We start from the raw sequence: 21044 nt of genomic DNA, 5'->3' as shown, positions 1-21044 counted from the left end.
GATTTAAATTATGATGTTGGCACCAGGAACATGGGACTGCCGAGGGGTGTATACAAATGTGGGAGATGTAAGCAATGCTCCCTAATAATGACTACAGAAGATTTGGAACAGTCAGGATTAAGGACTACAAATGAATTTGTTAACTGCGGCACTGAGGGGGTAGTGTATGTTTTGAAATGCCCATGTGGTCTGTTATATGTAGGAAGTACCACACGCTCCATTAGAATAAGGCTTGGTGAACATCAGTCCAGAATAAAGAATAACGTATTAGAGGCACCCATGGTCCAACATTATTTGGAGAGAAAACATAGTGACATGGAGATGCTATTCACAGTGCTGTTCAAGACTCGAAAGAGGGAATATATGACTGCTACTAGGGAACTACACCAAAAAGAAACTTTTTGGATATATAAACTCAATACTCTCATACCTAATGGCTTGAATATAGCCAATGACTATACGTGTTTCTTATAACTACTTATGGGACTAATATCTCTTTAAGAGAGAATAACTACATGATGGGGGCGTGGATTACATTCAGAGGATAAAACGGTTACTAGCTAACAAGATGCAGATGGAAGTAATTGGAATACTAGAAGGGGATATGGAAGGTTAATTGCAAGAATCTCTGAGTGAGTATATTGTACCATGAATGTGTTAGTGTAAACATTAGATACTCAGGGATTCTTTATGACTATGTATGTTTTTCCAGCTACTGTGCTCTTTGAAAAAGAACTTTGGAAACGGACCTTACAAGGATCTGGACCGTCCGTTAGAGAACTCAGTCACAGAGTTTACAACGTATATTGGAAGGACATAGGTCTACCCATGAACTGTGACACCCACAGTGTCTGGAGTCAATCTTGGACTGCACCTATATTGTGACTGTATATTATAATTGTGAACAAGGCAATTTAAACCCTGTATAGGAAAAGTAGTGTCATAGGATGTCTGACCAGTAAATGCACTTTAATTGTAATAATTATAGCACTTGGAGCACGTGACACTTTAATAGAATAATTACAGGACGTCTGAAATGCCTATATGATTGAGGTTAAGGGGGAGTGCAATATGTGGTGCAGTTCTTGAATGTGCTAAGAGAGATAATTTGAAATACAAGTTGTTTAATATACCCCTTATATATTGGTGAATAAATAATTCTGGAAATAATATTACGTGCTTTATTGTTGATTGTGGAGGCATTATAGTACACGGGAATTGTTTCTTGTCTGATAGCAGTATTACCGTGTTGCTCTATATTTTGGGACGCTGTAATTAGAGCCATGTCTAACTTTGAAGGATTGTTAATGTATACTGAAGAGGATAAGACACGTATTATCTCTGAAATGTCATCCACTCCCTTTTCGTTTGATAAAAATGAGAGTAATGGGGAAAGTGATTGGAATAATTTGCAGTTCCTGAAGAAAAAACAGCTTCGTTATCAACTTCATGCGGGCTCCCTGATTGAATATTGCAAGATTAATAGAATACCTAGAGGTCTCCGTATACATAAACCTCCTGGCCTCTTTAGAGACCAGGAAGAATTTAAAAATAGATGGGCTGCCGTATTGAATAAATGTTCCATGGATCTTATGTTATTAGTGGTCGAGACAGCACAGGTGGAGGTGAAGAATCTTGGCAAGGAGATTGAAGTTTTGGAGACTAAACTCAAAAACAGCTTTGAGGAAGACCAATTTAAAAGTAAGATAAAGGAGCTTGAGAAACTAGTTAAAGACTTTGAAAACAAAATGAAAGAAGTCAAAGTAAGGAAGTACCAGAGGGATAATAGGGATTATACCACGGGGCGGGTATACAGTTGGTGGAATGAAGAAAATATTAAGAGAAAAAAGGTCTCCTGGTCAAACCCCTTAACTCAGTTCTCGGATTTAGAGACTACAGAGGGAGAGGATACCGACACCTCGTTAGAAGAAGGCATGTCTACTAGATCTATGTCAGTACGGCCGGGTAATAAGACACATAATTATGAAGGCAGGGGCCGTTTTTTACGAGGGGGCCGGCACAACAGAGGAAGACGGACCTGACACCAACAAGGGAAACTGACCTAGTGGTTAATCTCTCAAGCAGAACTCTTTCGGACTTAGAAAAAGTGGCCTTAAATAAAGGCCTCGGGTTTGTGCCAACTCCCAGGTATAATGATTTCCAAACTAGGATAGACGTCTTTAAACTAATAAGACAAATTAAATTGAAAATTGTTTTTGGAGGTACAACATTTAAGAGAAAGGAAATGGGCATCTTCACACGCTCCTCATATAATCCCGTTGTCAATAACCACTGTGTCCAGACTTTTGAGAAGATGTTATTGAAGGAAATTGACAATATAGAAGCCCGGGAAGGTATTGGATACAACAACCTACCGAAGGGGGAGAGGATGGCTTTAAAGGATTTGCGATCTGATCGTTCCATCATAATAAAAGAGGCTGATAAGGGAGGTGCAATAGTGGTGATGGATAAAAAAGATTATATGATGGAAGTGAGGAGACAATTGAATAATGAATTGGACTACAAACCAATCCCCAATGATCCTGTGAAGAAGATCGGTTTTTTAATCAAGGTAACCGTGGATGAAGCTTTAGCATTGGGACATATTACAGATCGGGAACATAAAGGCTTAATTAATTTGTCTCCCAGGACACCAGTAATGTACATATTGCCTAAAATCCATAAAGAAGGTTTTCCCCCTCCGGGCCGCCCAATTATATCGGGAAGTAACTCTATCCTGGAACCATTGTCTAAATATCTGGATTTTTTTCTCCAGGATTCTGTAAGAAAACTACCGACTTTTTTACTGGACACGGGGGACTTTGTCAAGAAGTTTGAAGGCTTCAAATTACCAACAGGGGCGATACTAGCAACACTGGACGTTGCCTCACTGTATACTAATATTCCACATGAAGAGGCACGCCTAGTGGTAATGGAAACTTTAGATCAAAGAGAGTGTTTGCGCCCACCCACTTTCTTTCTGACATCACTTTTGGAAATAATACTAGAAAACAACTACTTTAGAGTAGAAGACCAGTTTTTCATTCAGCTTCGAGGGGTCGCGATGGGATGCTCTGCAGCACCATGTATAGCGAATCTATTTATGGGACGGCTGGAAAGGGACTATTTTTGTAATCCTGTAACTAATCCATTTTGGAAGGACATCATCATATTTGTTCGTTTTATTGACGATCTCTTCCTAGTGACAAATGAAAATGTCAACATCCAAGAATTGGGGGAATGGATGAACAGTATACATCCCAATATAAAGTTCACCTGGAGCACAAGTAGGGAGTCTGTGAATTATCTGGATGTGACAGTGTATAAGGGGGAGGATGGGACCCTGGCGGTAAGACCTTTTAGGAAACAAACAGACAAAAATTCATTACTCCATTATAGATCCTTTCACCCCGGACATCTAAGGGCCAACTTACCCTTTGGACAATTCCTGCGACTAAAAAGAAATTCTACTAGTATTGCTGATTATGTTCTCCAGAGTAATATATTGCAAGAGCAATTGAAGCAACGGGGCTACCCAGATAGGGTGTTACTACAAGCAAGACGACGTGCTGACGAAACGACCAGAGAAGAATTACTTAGACCGAAGGTACGAACGACCAGAGACCGTATTGTGGGTGTTCTTGACTATAGTGAGAAAGCAAATGCCATCCGCAGGGCAATTTTGAAATACTGGCCGCTTGTCAATGATATCCCAGGCTGTGAGACTCCCCCACTGGTAGCCTTCAGGAGGACCCGGAACATCAAAGACCAGATTATACATTCGGATTTAAATTATGATGTTGGCACCAGGAACATGGGACTGCCGAGGGGTGTATACAAATGTGGGAGATGTAAGCAATGCTCCCTAATAATGACTACAGAAGATTTGGAACAGTCAGGATTAAGGACTACAAATGAATTTGTTAACTGCGGCACTGAGGGGGTAGTGTATGTTTTGAAATGCCCATGTGGTCTGTTATATGTAGGAAGTACCACACGCTCCATTAGAATAAGGCTTGGTGAACATCAGTCCAGAATAAAGAATAACGTATTAGAGGCACCCATGGTCCAACATTATTTGGAGAGAAAACATAGTGACATGGAGATGCTATTCACAGTGCTGTTCAAGACTCGAAAGAGGGAATATATGACTGCTACTAGGGAACTACACCAAAAAGAAACTTTTTGGATATATAAACTCAATACTCTCATACCTAATGGCTTGAATATAGCCAATGACTATACGTGTTTCTTATAACTACTTATGGGACTAATATCTCTTTAAGAGAGAATAACTACATGATGGGGGCGTGGATTACATTCAGAGGATAAAACGGTTACTAGCTAACAAGATGCAGATGGAAGTAATTGGAATACTAGAAGGGGATATGGAAGGTTAATTGCAAGAATCTCTGAGTGAGTATATTGTACCATGAATGTGTTAGTGTAAACATTAGATACTCAGGGATTCTTTATGACTATGTATGTTTTTCCAGCTACTGTGCTCTTTGAAAAAGAACTTTGGAAACGGACCTTACAAGGATCTGGACCGTCCGTTAGAGAACTCAGTCACAGAGTTTACAACGTATATTGGAAGGACATAGGTCTACCCATGAACTGTGACACCCACAGTGTCTGGAGTCAATCTTGGACTGCACCTATATTGTGACTGTATATTATAATTGTGAACAAGGCAATTTAAACCCTGTATAGGAAAAGTAGTGTCATAGGATGTCTGACCAGTAAATGCACTTTAATTGTAATAATTATAGCACTTGGAGCACGTGACACTTTAATAGAATAATTACAGGACGTCTGAAATGCCTATATGATTGAGGTTAAGGGGGAGTGCAATATGTGGTGCAGTTCTTGAATGTGCTAAGAGAGATAATTTGAAATACAAGTTGTTTAATATACCCCTTATATATTGGTGAATAAATAATTCTGGAAATAATATTACGTGCTTTATTGTTGATTGTGGAGGCATTATAGTACACGGGAATTGTTTCTTGTCTGATGGTCAATCCTTGCAGCAGCTCTCTTTCTCTGGCCAATGGGATTCTCAAAGAGAGTGCCTTTTAAAAACTGCTGCAAGGAGTTAAGTTATAAGTAGAGATGGGCACGATCCAAAAAAAAATACCGATTAAGCCGTTTGTGGATCTGGGCCGCTGCCAAACTCAGGCCACCGATTCTAACCGATCAAGTCCTGTTTCTGGTCCGGAATCGGGAAGGCCAAAGCAGGAGGGCGCCCCACTGTTTCCAGCGATATAGGAACGGTGGTTGGTGGCAGCGGCTGCCAGGCCCGGTGGGCAGGGAGGGGACATTCTCTCTCTCTCTCTCTCTCTCTCTCTCTCTCTCTCTCACACACACACACACACACACACACACACACACACACACACACACACACACACACACACACACACACTTAGAGTAGAGGGGGGAGTTTTTAACCCAGCAACGAGCCGCCTCCCCTCAGGGAGGGGACATTCCCAGGGCTGGATCTACGGTTGCCAGCACCCAGGGCAACTGTAGTCAGGCTCTTGCACGCGCGTGCTCCTGGGTCGCGCCCCCCCCCCCACCCATGCAGCAAGCCGGCTGTCCCGGTGCGCTGCAGAGCTGGCGGCAGCGCAAATGGCTCGGCGGCTGTCCGCACCGTTCACCTGCCCCACAAGACAAGGGGCGGCCGGCTTGCCCGCACGCCCCTTGTCCTGGGGAAAGACGAATGGCGCAGACAGCCTCCCAGCCTCCCGCGCTGCCTTTTGTCTTTCCACAGGACAAGGGGCAGCCGGCTTGCCCACGCGCCCCTTGTCCTGGGGAAAGACAAATAGCGCAGGCAGCCTCCCAGCCACCCGCACTGCCTTTTGCCTTTCCCCAGGACAAGGGGCGGCTGGCTTGCCCACATGCCCCTTGTCCTGGGGAAAGACGAACGGCGCGGGCGGCCTCCCAGCCTCCTACGCTGCCTTTTGCCTTTCCTTTGTGCCCATGGCTTCAGAACACCCCCTTCCCAATCCCTCCCCTGGGTTGCTGCTCCGTGGTTGGAAGGAAGCCTGCTAATCAAGGAAAGCTGGGCTTCCATTCGTGTTTCACGGGCGACAGAAGGAGGGCAAACACAGCTCATTCCCCTAGCTCCGTTGCCCTAGGAATAAATTAGTGGCGCAAAAGTGTCTGCAATTCCGAACAGAAACCGATATATCCGATCAAGTCCCCAACAAGCAAACCCCCGACTGCTGGATCGGTTGCCATGGACAGAACCGATTAGCTGAGTCACGATGGCGCAGACGCCAAAATCGGGGTTTTTTGGAAATCGTAATTCAGATCGTGCCCATGTCTAGTTATAAGTCAGATAGCATCCATTTTGCTCTGGCCTGGAGATTGAGACACTACCTGCTTGCTGCTGCTGGCTTTCTCTCCTGGCCTGCTTTGGCCTGCAACTGGATCCTGCTTCCCAGTGAGTGGAGTGGATTCCTGGCTCCTGCCTGGTTTGAGAGTTGTAAACTCATTGAGTTGTTTCGCTCTTTGGGTGGAGGGGATTGGCCTGCTGTCTAGGAGGGATGGGGTAGAGGGGAAAGGGTTTTTTTAGTTTGCATTTTAAAAACTGTTTTTTTGCTGTATGTGCGGGAGAACTTTGGTTGGGCTTTTCTGTAGGGGGGCTTTGATTTCTGACTTTTGAAGTTGGTTATATTTACTGTTAATTTTGCTGCTTGTTCCTCTTGGGTGGGGCTGTTTTATCCTGTTGTAGGTATTTTGTTTGGAGTTTTATAGTTCCTGCTAATATTATTAAATTTACTTGTTCTTCCGGGGGGGGGGGCTGTTTTCCCCTGTCGTTGGGCTTTCTTTACAGAAGTTTGGTTGGGTTTTTTTTGCAAGGTTCTGTTTTCTGTTGTCATAGAAGTTTGATTTGGTCAGGTGTTCAATTGTTGGTTGTTCTTCTTTGGAGGGGGGGGGTGTTTGTTGGAGTGCTTGGTTCAGTTTGTTAACTTAGCCTAGTGGTGTTTGGGTGTACTTTTTGGGTATCCTGAGAGATTTCTGAAGTGTGAACTTTTAAAAAGTGTTTTTAAGGTAGGCTAGTGCAGGGGTCATTTCGTAGAAAAAGAGCTGGAGGAACTCAATATAACTCATTAGCATATTGTCATTCTATTTATTACAGCAAAAGCCAGCAGTATAAAACAATACAGTTCCAGATAATAAATACTATCATTACAAAAAGATCAAGGATATAAAAGGGATAACAGTTAAAATAAAATAACAATAATAGAAATAAAAAGTTATGTTACATTTTCCACTAAAAGAAGTTTATGTTTTCTGATAGCTAGAGAACAGAATTTGGCCACAGCATATGTTACTGAGCTCTGAGAAGCTTCTACAAGAAATTTACGCAGGATTTCTGGTCTAAAATCCAGATAGGATTGGAGAGGGTTAAATCTAGACAAGAGAGGTAATATGAGGCGGGACCGCTCTTCACAATAGAATTCACAAAATAAAAGTATGTGGGTAACAGATTCCACCATGTTGGACTTGCATGGGCATAGGCGCTCATGCATTGGTGTCTGCAAGAATTTACCATACAATACAGCCGAAAGCATTGTCTCAAAACGGGCTCTAGAAAATCAGCTGGGCATGGTGGCGCATGCCTGTAATCCCTGCTGTAGGGAGGCTGAGGCTGGCGGATCGCCTGAGGCCGGGAGTTCGGGGCTGCAGCGGCTGTTGGCAATGCCGGGTTCGCACTACCGCCTCGATGGGACCCACTCGGTTTGGGATAACATCTGTCCACGAGGTTGCTCATTAGCATATGACATGCCCCTTGACATCACCAGAAGTGTGTCATTAGCATAACTGATTCGCATATGACACACACCCTGACATCACCTATCCTGGCTGTTTTTGACCCAATCCTGGCCATTCAGGGCTGAAATTGGGCCCAGAATGGCAAAAAGGGGCTTAAAATGGCCAAAAAGGAGCCCAAAATGGTCAGGATCAGGCCGCTGCTGAGCGGGAGAGTGATCCACCACCCGTCAGAGGCCCAATACAGGCTGAAATGGGCCCGAAATGGCTGAGAGTCAGGTGGGTGGGGCCACCTGACATGTGACCTCTTTGGGGAACTGCCAGAACAGCGTTCCTGCGTGTTCCCCCTCAAACTGAGCCCTGGGCTAGTTGTATATTTTCCCCATAGGGAATAATGGAGATTGAAAGTGCCTAGGAGCACATTCTTTTGGGGGGCTATAAAATGGCCACCATGGTCCAATCTTTTTGAAATTTGAGGGGTCTTTAAACAACAGCTTCCTGGATTTTAAAAATTAAATTATTGTGACACAGCTGCCTGTAATGAAAACAGAAGTTCTTCTATGTAATAATTAACTTTTTCAGAAACTTATTTGCATTTCTTTCACTGAGGAATAAAATGGGTCTATTTTTCCTCCCAAGAGTACAGAGAATAGTAATTGCACCTGTATGCTGCTGAGACATGGCAAGAATAATTAAATACTTTTGAGGAGCTCCAGTATTACAATTATAATTTCCCAACGTACATTTTGAGACCAAAGACTGCAAAAGTTTCTAGACGAGATACTAGCTTGTATAACAGTGGCTCATGTGAATGCAATCACACCAAGAAACGTGCCCCCCCCATGCATGCAAAAGGCAGACTGAGAGCCAAACTAGATGCTACAGTGGCCTTGGGTCTGACACATGGCTGTCACAGAATCACAGAGTTGGAAGGGGCCATACAGACCATCTAGTCCAACCCCCTGCCCAATGCAGGATGAGCCTAAAGCATCCCTGACAAATATTCATCCAGCCTCTTCTTGAAAACTGCCAGTGAAGGGGAGCTCACCACCTCCTTAGGCAGCTGATTCCATCTTTGAACTACTTTGACCATGAAAAAGTTTTTCCTAATATCTAGCCGGTACCTTTCTGCATGTAATTTAAGCCTGTTGCTTCGAGTCCTGCCCTCAGCTGCCAACTGGAACAGCTCCTTGTCCTCCTCCAAATGACAGCCTTTCAAATATTTAAAGAGAGTAATCATGTCCCCCCTCAATCTCCTCTTCTCCAAACTAAACATTCCCAAGACTCTCAGCCTTTCCTCGTAGGGCTCATTCTCTAGACCCCTGATCATCCTTGTAGCTCTCTTCTGCACCCTCTCAATTTTGTCCACATCCTTTTTGAAGTGAGGCCTCCAGAACTGCACACAGTACTCCAGGTGCGGCCTGACCAGGGCAGTACAGAGAGGAGCTATGACCTCCTGCAATTTCAATGCAATGGCCCTTTTGATACAACCCAAGACTGAGTTTGTTTTTTTTGCCACCGTATCACACTGACTGCTCATATTTAGTTTACAGTCCACTCTTACCCCAAGATCTTTGGCATACACTACTACCCAGAAGTGTATCCCCCATCTTGTATTTGTGCTTCACATTTTTGTGGCCCAGATGTAATACTGTGCACTTATCTATGTTGAATTGCATCCTGTTCACAGCTGCCCACTTCTCCAGAGTATTCAGGTCTTGTTGAATTTTAACTCTATCTTCTTGTGTTTGCCACTCCTCCCAATTTGGTATCATCAAAAAATTTAATGAGTAGCCCGTTTACCCCTTCATCCAGATCATTGATAAAAATATTTAAAAGTACCGGGCCTAAAACCGAGCCCTGCAGCACCCCACTGGACACCTCCCTCCAATCTGATGAAACACCATTGACCACCACTCTTTGGGTGTGGTCCTCTAACTAGTTCCCTATCCACTGAACTGTCCTATACTCCAGTCTGCAGTCTTCCAGTTTACCCATTAGAATGTCACGGGGAACCTTATCAAAAGCTTTACTGAAATCCAGGTAAATCACATCGACAGAGTTCCCATGATCCAGTAAGCTCGTCACTCAATCAAAGAAGGAAACCAGGTTGGTCTGGCAAGATGTGTTGGGGACAAAACCATGTTGACTTCCCTGGATCACTAAACAGTTCTTCAGATGCTTACAGATCGATCCCTTTAAAATCTGCTCTAATATCTTCCCAGCAACAGAAGTCAGACTGACCGGCCTGTAGTTTCCCGGGTCATCCTTCTTCCCTTTCTTAAAGATTGGGATAACATTTGCTCTTCTCCAATCTTGTGGCACATCCCCAGTCCTCCAGGAGGCCTTGAAGGTGATGGATAGAGGCTCTGCAAGTTCTCTAGAAAGTTCTTTGAGCATTCTTGGGTGCACACCATCCGGCCCAGGGGATTTGTACTTGTCCATGCAAACCAGGTGCCTCTCCACAACTTCTCTGTCAATGTCAACTAGCCACTCAGATGTCCTGTCGTGTCTTCTACCATCTCTAGATGGGCTTGAGTTCTTCAGGGAGAAAACAGAGGCAAAAAAGTCATTAAGCCTGTCTGCTTTTTCTCTGTTCTCTATCAGAGTTTCTCCTTCCACTCCCAACAGTGGTCCAATTGCCTCTTTTACCTTGTGTAAAAAAATTTCTTTTTGTAGCGAGCCCTCCTGGCCAGACCCAGCTCATACTGAGCTTTGGCTTCTCTGATGGCTGATCTGCAGTACCTAGTAACTCTCATATATTCCTCTTTGGAGGTCTGTCCTTCTCCTGCACATTTCCTTTTTCTCCCTTAGCTTATTCTGGAGCTCTCTGTTCATCCACATCGGTTTCTGGGAGCCCTTACCATGTTTTCATCTTGCTGGAATAGTGAGGGCTTGAGCTTGCAAAAGCTTTGTTTGAGAAGAGCCCACCCTTCACTTGCTCCTTTCCCTTCCAGCACACTCCCCCACGGAATGACTCTCATCAAGCCTCTGAGTTCATTGAAGTCGGCTCTACTAAAATCTAACCTACGAGTCTGGCTACGAACTACCTTGCCCCCCCCCCACAGCAACTGGAATTCAACGAGTACATGGTCACTTCCCGCTAAGGTTCCCACCACCACCTTCACCCCATCTACCAATTCTTCCCTGTTGGTTAATATTAAGTCTAGTATGGCTGAGCCCCTTGTAGCTTCCTCCACCTTTTGAAAAAGGAAATTATTGGCCAGGCAGGTCAGGAAGTTGTGTGATTCTTGTCATTTGCATGTCAATGTCATTGACATGCAAATGAAGTTGAATGTCAATGTTATTTTAGAGAAGGAATGGCCATTAGAGAAGGATTGGCCCATAGCTGTTTGGTACTTGGAAAGGCATGGGGTGGGGGATCAAGATTGCCCAGTCCTGCTGTCCCGTAAGCCCTATCAAGATTGGACCGTTGCAGCATTCAGATGACCACGTTCTTCTCTAAAATGGTGGCTGTAATGTCTGGTTTGGCCCTGAGAGAGCCTAAATCCCAGAACCCTACTAAGAATGATTGAGTGAGATGAATTTCCCAGAGGAATCTTCAGAGATCATATGCAATTAGCTGTTGCTTATGGACCAAGAGACTGGGGTCAATTTAAATGTATTACAGGACGCTGGATAAGAGAGAGAGGAAAAAGAAGACTGGAAACCAACTCTGTAGGCTGCAGCAGTCTTAAGTACTCTTTGGGAAGAAAGTAGACTATGGCTGATTCTGCATACATTGGATAATGCACTTTCAATGCACTTTATCAGTCGTTTGAGGTGGATTTTTTGTTCCGCACATGAAAAAAATCCGTTCCAAATGATCTATAAAGAGGATTGGAACTGCATTATCCAACGTGTGCAGAATCACTCTATGGCCCATCAGTGGACAACCGAATTATTTCTTGTAACCAGCTGTTACGTGGGGGGAGGCGTGTTTTGAAAAAATGTTGGATTTGGGGCTTGGTCTGATCCAGCAAGGCATTTCTTATGTTATAGCAAGACTGCCTCCTTGAGATCTCCTAAGTCAGACTGATTATGTCTTAACTGCTGAGTGATCCTGAGATGGGATGCTTGCTTTGATATTCAAAACATATCACTGTACTTTGGGCTCTTTAATAAAGACAAAAAAACAGACTGAAAAAGATCAGCTAGGATGATCATTCTTGTCCAAGGGACTAAGACAATGGGCAGAAGGTGACAAATAGTGAACACCTGAGGTCTCAAATCCCAGGGTCCTGAAGCCAAACCTGTCCTCAGGTTACATAAAACACACTGGTCAGTCCCTGAGCAAGCAATAAATGGGAAAGAGCTGTTATTTAAAAATGACAACCAGTTTTCTAAAACATTTTTTTTACGAAACTTTTTATTGGATAGGTTGGGAACAGACACAAAATAAAAATATACATTTCACTATTCCTTCTCCTATTGAGTACAAATTTATCCCCAACCCACCCTTTCCCTCCACCCCGTCAGGCCTCCAACAGCACTTATGCCCTATAATTCATACATTGTTCCCTCTAATTCTATTATTTTCCATAATCTTCAAAGGTAAAGTTACAATCAATACTAAATTCAACAGATTACATAATACTCATCAAAAATTATCCATAGACCACAATTGGTCTTTTACATCCCAATTCTTTTCCAGATAGTCTTTCAGTTTTCTCCAATCCATCAGAAAATCATTTGAACTTTGTTCTTTTAACTTTCTAGTTAATTTGTCCATTTCCACCATATACAAAAGTTTTTGTATCCACTCATCAACTTCTGGTATCTTGTCTTGTTTCCAATATTGTGCATACAGCAATCTTGCCGCTATAATCATATACCATAATAATGTTCTATCCCTTACATTTATAGTTTCTAAATTAAGTCCTAACAAAAACATTTCAGGATTTTTCTGCAAATTACATTTCAAAATTTTCAATATTTCAGCATTCTAAAACATTGATCTGAAGGTCACTATTCTCTAGCCCCCAAACGCAAACAATTTAGAAGGGAGACTCCAGCATGAAATGGTTGGATTAGAATTTATCAAAAAATTCTGACTGCATTTCCCAACACCTAAATAAGAATTTGGGATTTCTTAGCCATTAGAGTTATTAGGTTTAGCAAAACTTGAGAGATCATGATATCACCAGCTACTGTTGTTGTAAATGATCTCTGTACTTTTATGGATTACATTTGACTTTTAACCTAATTATCTCTCTCTCTCTACTGCCTTCATCTCATGGCCCTTTAACCTGTCATGTACAGTGTTTTTCTTCATAATCTCATATCTATATGTCTGTCGAGGGTCCACCTTGTAAATCTGATGAAGTGGGCTGTAATCCAAGATAACACATGCTAAAATAAAAATGTATTAATTTTTAAAATTCTTGTTTATTTTTCCTGCCAAGAAATTGCTTTTTCCACAAGGCAGAGGAGGGCAAAGCAAACCCCAGACTTCTGTCATGTTCCACAAAACTCTGTTATTTCTGCTACAGTGGACTAACACAGCTACTCCTTTGGAATTTTAGGGATATTATTTCTGTGGCTGGAATGGAGGGGGAGAGGAATCCGCGTGTGAATCTGATATTGCACCCTATTGTTGCAGTGTACTCTTAAGCACAAGTGAATAGCTCTGAAAAGCCGGAAGCTCTCTCTCTCTCTTGATAATTAAGAGACCACTCTTGTGTATTGAACCACATTCACTAATGTAGCAGATCCCGTACAAACCTGCTTGTGCCTAAAATAAAGATTTTTCTTTTGTACAGAAATAGGCAATGGCAGGTAAACAATGATTTGCACATAGTACTGGGAAAGAGATCTTTAAAGTCAGTTTCAGAAATGTAACATGAGCATGCTCATTTTGAACTAGCTATTTATTTCCCTGTTTAATTCATCTGCCATATGTGGATAGTCATTGATTTTTTTTTAAATGCTAAAATTAAGCCTGGTGGTCTCCTGTAGGGGATAAGTAAATGCTGGTGCTTAAAGGGATATTACCGTTATTGCAAGCTATAAATCATCTTTATGCCCATCAGGTAAATATAAAGTGGGCAGCCTTGTGAAGCTGATCGATCAATCACAATGATTGACAACAATTAATGTGAAGAATCACAGGGAAGTCATTGTATTTTTTGCACACACTAAACAAGGGTTATGTTGGTTAGTTCAGTGTTTCCAACCATGGCCGATTCCAGACAAGCACAAATAGAGCGAGTGCTTTCGCTTTTTCAGCGACCTCACTCGTAAAAACCCACAATTTCCCGTCCCAGCTTACCTGCTGTCCATGGCGCTCAGTTGCGCTCTATAAGCGGACGATGTGAACACGGTATTGCGGGTTTGCACACTTCTGGATGCTTCGTCACCGCGGAGAGGCCCTCCCCTTTCCCTCCTTCCTTTGCCGGCCGGCCGGCAACAATATTCCCTTAATTTTTTAAAAAAAACCGGGCGCCATTTGCGCAGTCGCACGTTTGCGCACATCGAACTGCGCAAATGTGCACAAATGCACAAACACACAAAAGTGCACAAAAGTCAGTGCTTCATATTCGCATACCTGCACGTTTGCGCATTTGAGCAAAACACGTAAAAAAAAATTTTTTTTAAAAACCGAAATGCGAACCAATGAAGGCCCCCAACGTCAACTCTGACGGGGAGGAAACAACCAATCCCGGGTACCTCAGTTGGCCGTGCGAACATCTGGAAGCGGGACGGCACGGCATGCTGCAAGACAAAGCGGATGGAGACGAAAGTGAACGCGTGGCCGGTAAGCGATTATTTCCGCAGAAAAACCGCAATTTCTGGCCATCTGGAATCGGCCCATCTTAGGTGTTATCTCTCCATTGTGATGTTAGTTTTTATTGCTTTACTGTGATGTAATTGTTTATAAAGTTGTGTCCCTTTTGTTGAGGATTCTTTTATACATTTCACTTATGATGTGAAGACTGAATGAAAATCATTTTTTTAAAAAAGCCAAATGGTTTTTAATGGAAGAGAGCAAACACTTGCACCCTATTCTATTCCAGAGGGTGAAACTATTTCTGATGGGAGAAGAGATTTCAGGTGAACATTTGGAGACACTCCCTGACTACAAGAGCAGTTCCACAATGGAAGCAATCACTTAGGGATCTCCCTTTCCAAAGGAAGCAGAGAGAGGACAGCTGTCTGTTGGGGAAAGGGTTGCCAACTGTGGGTTGGGAAATTCCTGGAGATTTGAGGGGTGTAGTCTGGCAAGGCTGGGTTTTGGAGAGAGGCGGGATATGCCATAGAGTCCACACCCTCCAAAGCTGCAATTTTCTCCTGGGGAACTGATCTCTGTAGTCTGCAGATCAGTCGTAACTGCAAGAGATCTCCAGGCTCCACGTGGATGATGGCAGCCCTAGATGGGAATTCTCTGGCTTTCTGCACTGAGCAGGCTGTTTAACTAAGGGGTCTAATCCTAACAGGGCAGTCCTAAAGTGTGGCATCCTACTAAGATCAGAGTATTTTTAGGATTGCACTTAAAGCCTTTTTTCTGATTATGCAGCTCCTTTTTCCATTGTAGAGGCAGATTCCTCTGGCAACCTCACACAAGCTTTTTGCCTATCCATAAGGCACAAAGTGCCTAGTACTAAGAGAATGCAGTCTGCAGTGGAGGACAGCCTGTGCGATGGATGAAGAGAGGTGCAAGAGGAAATAAGGCTTAGGATCCAAGCCTACGGTTCTGTGGTATACAATGAGCACTTTGAAAATTCTGTTAAGGCACAAAAGTGGGACAGATAAGAAAAGATCCCCCTTAACAATGGACAGGTGTCAGGAGGACTTTGCCCTTCAATTCTTTTTCTGCAGGAGTTATTTCTTCCTTGTGGGAATTCTGCACATGATTGAAAGCTCCGGGGCCAGAATTTTGTGAATGAAAAATCCGCCAAATGCTAGGGTGTAAATTCAGTCAATAGTAATACCAGGCAATGTGGTTGATGTGCATGACACCATTGCCATTCATGCATATATTTATTTACAATTTTCTTTTTTTGTTTTATTTTTTATTTTTGTTTGTTTTTAATGTGTGATATAGCATAAACACGAGCTCTTCTCTGCTCATAAACATGAGCATTTCTTAAAGATTCCAGGAAACATTGTGCTAGAGTAAAGGGTAATGGCTGTTTGTCATTAGTTTTTGGCACAGCAGCAAATCTGGAAGCAGAAAGCATGTAAGAGAGGCATCACTTGCACCTTGCAAGTCTTTCTTTTGCCTTTAACCAAGACATTTATCATGTTATTAACAAAATCTCAAGGAAGAGCCTTCTGTAACTGCTCTGCATGCCTTGCATCTAAAAGTTGCATGAGATCTTCCCTTTGTAACCTCATGTGAAGAGAATCATTTCACTCTGTTGCACCAAAGACCGCACGTTCTGCACAGCTACACTTCTGGGTGCCAGTTGTGATTTCTGATCATGCTGAAGGCAGCCGAGCATCCTCTGTTACATTCTGGCCCTTTCAGCTATTTGCATCCTTCTCCTTGGGACTGTCTGTGATCTTTTAAAAGGCCACATTTAGGCCTCCGTTCTGAAGTGCTTGAATTATCACAATAAATATCGATTGGAGAAAATTACCCTATCGTTTGAATGAAGTTCAGCTTTCTTGTGCTACCACGTGGTCAAATTTGATATTGCAGCAAGTACTGACACGGTTTTATTTCAATTCATGAGACATTTTCAGATAGAAAGGAACACTCATGGGAGGGAGAACAGATGGAGCTGGTAGGCTCAGCTCCCAACCTATACATGTTATCTTGGAGGTTTTAATAGAGCCTGTGCATAGAAATCCCAGGTACCCGCAAGCAGGAGGCAATCTGCTGGTGGTTTTACCTTCTTGCATGCCGGTTGCTGGTGATTAGCAGGGGGTTTGGGGCCACCCACGGTGACTGCCCACCACTGGAAAGCACCCCAGGAACACATGCAGCATGTGCACTCCGAGGGGGGAGGACGATGTCACTTCCTGAAGTGGGCACGCTGGCTGCGGGCATGCTCCCGCACTTCTTGGGGCCAATTTTGGCCCCAAACAGGCCAGAATTAGCCCCACACAAAGTGTGGAAGCATGGCTATGGCCACCATTATGATGTCACTTCCAGGATGTGACATCACGCAAATGCAGGAATTGAAGCCTACACAAGTCATGAGGTAAGTGTCGTTTCCACTCCCCCCCCCGGTGGGGGGGGGGTATAGACAATCCTACCTGTGCATATATAGTTGTAGTGCCATTGTGGAAGAACCCCCAGGAGGGGTAGGGAATGGTGTTGACAGGCGATCCTACTCTGGCTTCAAGCATATTGCTGCCGAGGGTCCAATTGCAAATAGCTACAGGATTACTTCCTCCTAGTGACTTAGCTTTCCTAGTAAAGGGTTAAGAGCTCCTGGTAAAGGCAATGGCCCTCAGCCATCTTGACTCATTAGGAGGCCAGGAGTTGCTATTCCTGGGAGGCAGCTTCTAACAGGCTGAAGTATAAAAAAGGAAGAGGAAGCAGTAGACGGCTGGATTCACCAGAGGCCAGGCATGCAAGAATGTTTAGGGGTGTGGCTGCAAGACACCCCCAGCAATTGAGAGGTCAGCAAGACATTGTGGACTTCCCCCCCCCTTAATTAAAACCACATTTGTGTTACAAATATGTCTCACCTCTGAGAGCTTCCTTGACCTTCTAAATCCCTTAAAACACTTTTGCCTTAGGCAAAGCAGGCTCTGGCAGAACAGAGTTCTGTCCCTGTGATCAGACACTCTATGGGAAAGGCTTATGGACATCCAGAGTGCATTCTTACACAGGTAATAGGCTTGTGTTGTAAGGAAATGGTTTAAGAGATGATTCAATAAAAGTATAGGGACTGTACACTGTGCTATTGTGCACTGTTTATGATGTCATGTCAAATCGCTTATGTTTCATTCAGCATTGTTTCAGCTCTGTATCAGATTTCAGCTTGTCTTCAAATTGTTTTGCAATTTATACCCTATTGTATTGTTTATTGAAAGTCTCAGCTATTCATCAGGTTGAATTACATTGTGTAATCCATGTTGAGTCTCAGGCTATAAACGATGTAAATGAAATCTTAAAGTAGAGTTACATCCTTCTATGCCCATGCAGAAATTTTTGAAAACCAAAAAAATCACAGGGACCACGATCCAACAATGAAGTTTTATGTTCAGAAGTACAGAACTAAATTTCACACCGCACAGTGAAGAATAAATCAATTTTGGCTAGTGAGTCAAAAAAAATTTTTTAACTATAAACTCCCGGCTGGAGGTGGCAACGGGCTTGCCAGCTTCAGAATATCCCGTTTCGCACCCGTGTGCTTCTTCTAAAGCCACTATATCGAGGTTAAGTCATCCACAATTTCCCAGTCACATTTAGTATGGTCTATTTAGTATTGGTCACTTGTGACCAAGTGAAAAAATACTTTGGAGACAGACCATACTAAATGTGACTGGGAAATTGTGGATGACTTAACCTCGATATAGTGGCTTTAGAAGAAGCACACGGGTGCGAAACGGGATATTCTGAAGCTGGCAAACCCGTTGCCACCTCCAGCCGGGAGTTTACAGTTAAAAAATTTTTTTTTGACTCACCGGCCAAAATTGATTTATTCTTCACTGTGCGATGTGAAATTTAGTTCTGTACTTCTGAACATAAAACTTCATTGTTGGATCGTGGTCCCTGTGATTTTTTTGGTTTTCATTGCTTCTGAGACCACCCCTCTCTTTGGATTCAGCATGCAGAAAATTTTGGCAGTAATTTTATTAACTAATCTGGAGAACTGGGTTTGATTCCCCACTCCTCCACTTGAAGCCAGCTGGGTGACCTTGGGTCAGTCATAGCCTCATGGAGCTCACAGGGTGTTTGTTGTTGTGGGGATAATAATAACATACTTTGTAAACTGCTCTGAGTGGGTGTTAAGTCATCTTGATGGGGTGGTGTATACATCGAAGGTTGTTGTTATAAGTTTGATGAATTCCTTGAAGACCATAGGCTTTTCCCTGATGGAGAAACTTCAGGGTGTCATGTCCGTTCAGGTTCCCTGAGGTGGTGTCTTAGCTGGAAGCTTAGGAGTAGAACACCTAGAATCTATTGCCAATGATGAGGCCGATGATGGAATTACTGGGAGATTTTTCCCTCATAGTTGCCATTATTTGTTAGAAATCAGCTCCGACAAATCTGCTCAGGGCATTACATTGACTAACATTCAGGGACTTCACTAGTACTACCACAAGAGGAAGCACTGCTTGAAATGACAGACTGCTTGAGATGTATGCAACCAGATGAAACAAACCTTCATTGAGAAATAGGTAAACAAGTATTTTTTAGATGCAGAGGAGTTAGCCGTATTAGTCTGTAGTAGCAAAATCAAAAAGAGTCCAGTAGCACCTTTAAGACTAACCAACTTTATTGTAGCATAAGCTTTCGAGAATTACAGTTCTCTTCATCAGATGCATGGAGGACAAGAAGAAACTGGCCAGATATATAGGTGGAGAGGGGAGGGTGGAGTAGATGCAAACAGTAGCTTCTGATATGGAAATCCGTTTGCTTCTGTTAAGGAAGTCAGTCACTTCTGATAATGAGATAACTATTCATAGTCTCTATTCAATCCCAGCTTGACTGAGTCAAATTTGCATATGAATTCCAATTCAGCAGCTTCCTGTTGGATTTTGTTTTTGAAAGGTTTCTGTTGAACTACAGCGACCTTTAAGTCCTTGATGGAATGTCCTGGTAGATTGAAGTGTTCTCCCACTGGTTTCTGGATGTTGCCATTTTTAATGTCAGATTTGTGTCCATTTATTCTTTTGCGCAGAGGTTGGCTTGTTTGTCCAGTGTACAGAGCAGATGGACATTGTTGGCACATGAGGGCATATATCACATTGGAGGATGAGCAGTTGTGAGAGCCAGAGACAGTGTAGTTGACGCCATTGGGTCCTGTAATTGTATTTCCTGGGTAGATATAAGGGCAGAACTGGCATCCGGGTCTGTTGCAGGGCCTGGTACCTGTGCTGGTGACTCTGCTAGCCGATTCATGATTGTAAGTGAGAAGTCGTTTCAGGTTGTGGGGCTGTCTGTAGGCAAGGAGAGGTCTTCCACCCAGGGCTTAGACTGACAACGCTCCAATTGCTGTAAAGCGCTGGCCATTTTTATTCCAGCCCTGTGTGGTGGTGATTTTGTTCTCCTTTGCCTCCCTGCTTTGCCCCTGGGGCCACAAAGGGGCCTGCCTGAAGCAGTGACAGCTACAATTTTCATCCTTTCTATCTATGCCAACTCTGTGCATTGCCTCCCTGCCCCCCGCATCTAAGACATTTTCTTTGGTCCCTCCCTTTAAAAACATTCACCCTGATGAAGAGTTCTGGAGCGCTTGAATACTTACAAAAATTGTGTTATTTGGGTATATCCTAATAAAAGACTACGTGGCTCTTATTCTTTGCATTTTGCTTCATCATCTTGTTACCTTAGCATTTGAACTATGGATCCAGTCATTCACACATTTCCCTGTGGTATAATTATCTATGCTTTTCTTTTGGAAGATTGTCAAAAGGCAAACACGGCGCATATAAAAACAAATGCTCTTCCCTGCATGGAATAGATTGTTTTCAATTACGGTGACAAATATACTCCTAGCAATAAAGTAAATCATGTTTGATTCTTTTTGGTGACTGTTTCCCTTCTCTCAGATGAAGCGCTTGTTTGCCTGTCAGCTACCTTAAGTCCCACCAAGATAAGCAAGATATAATTTTAATAGCTAGGAACAGAATAAAGTCACAGTAATAATTACTGCACTGTGACAGAACAGAAGCTACAGATAGTTTTGGAGGCTTGTACTTATTGAATCATACCATTTAGCGCTAAAGTAATATTAGTTGGTGTAGGTACAATTATTGGGAGATGTATTAAAAATGCAGACTATATAGGAAAACAATTTCAGTTGCCCCCAACCGGGGAAACCTGCAGTCTTTGGCCATTTTCACACGGCTTACCAGCCACAGAACGTCGCGCCAAGCTCCCAGAATGACAACGCCTTCCTGGTGCGATTTCGTGCGAGAACTGCAGTTCCAGGAAGATGCTGTCGTTCTGGGAGCTTGGCGCGATGTTCTGTGGCTGGCAAGCAGTGTGAAAATGGCCATTATTGCAAAGATTTTTCTAACTTTCTTACATTTCCTTTGTTTTTTTCAATAAAAAGGCAAACTATATCAGAGCTTCAGGAAATATTGAGGGGGGAGATAAAGTGGAAAGTTAATTATTATCTATTCATCTGGCAAAC

Source organism: Eublepharis macularius, chromosome 7 (assembly GCF_028583425.1).
Source record: "Eublepharis macularius isolate TG4126 chromosome 7, MPM_Emac_v1.0, whole genome shotgun sequence".
Classification (NCBI taxonomy): domain Eukaryota; kingdom Metazoa; phylum Chordata; class Lepidosauria; order Squamata; family Eublepharidae; genus Eublepharis; species Eublepharis macularius.
This window is presented reverse-complemented; position numbering follows the sequence as displayed.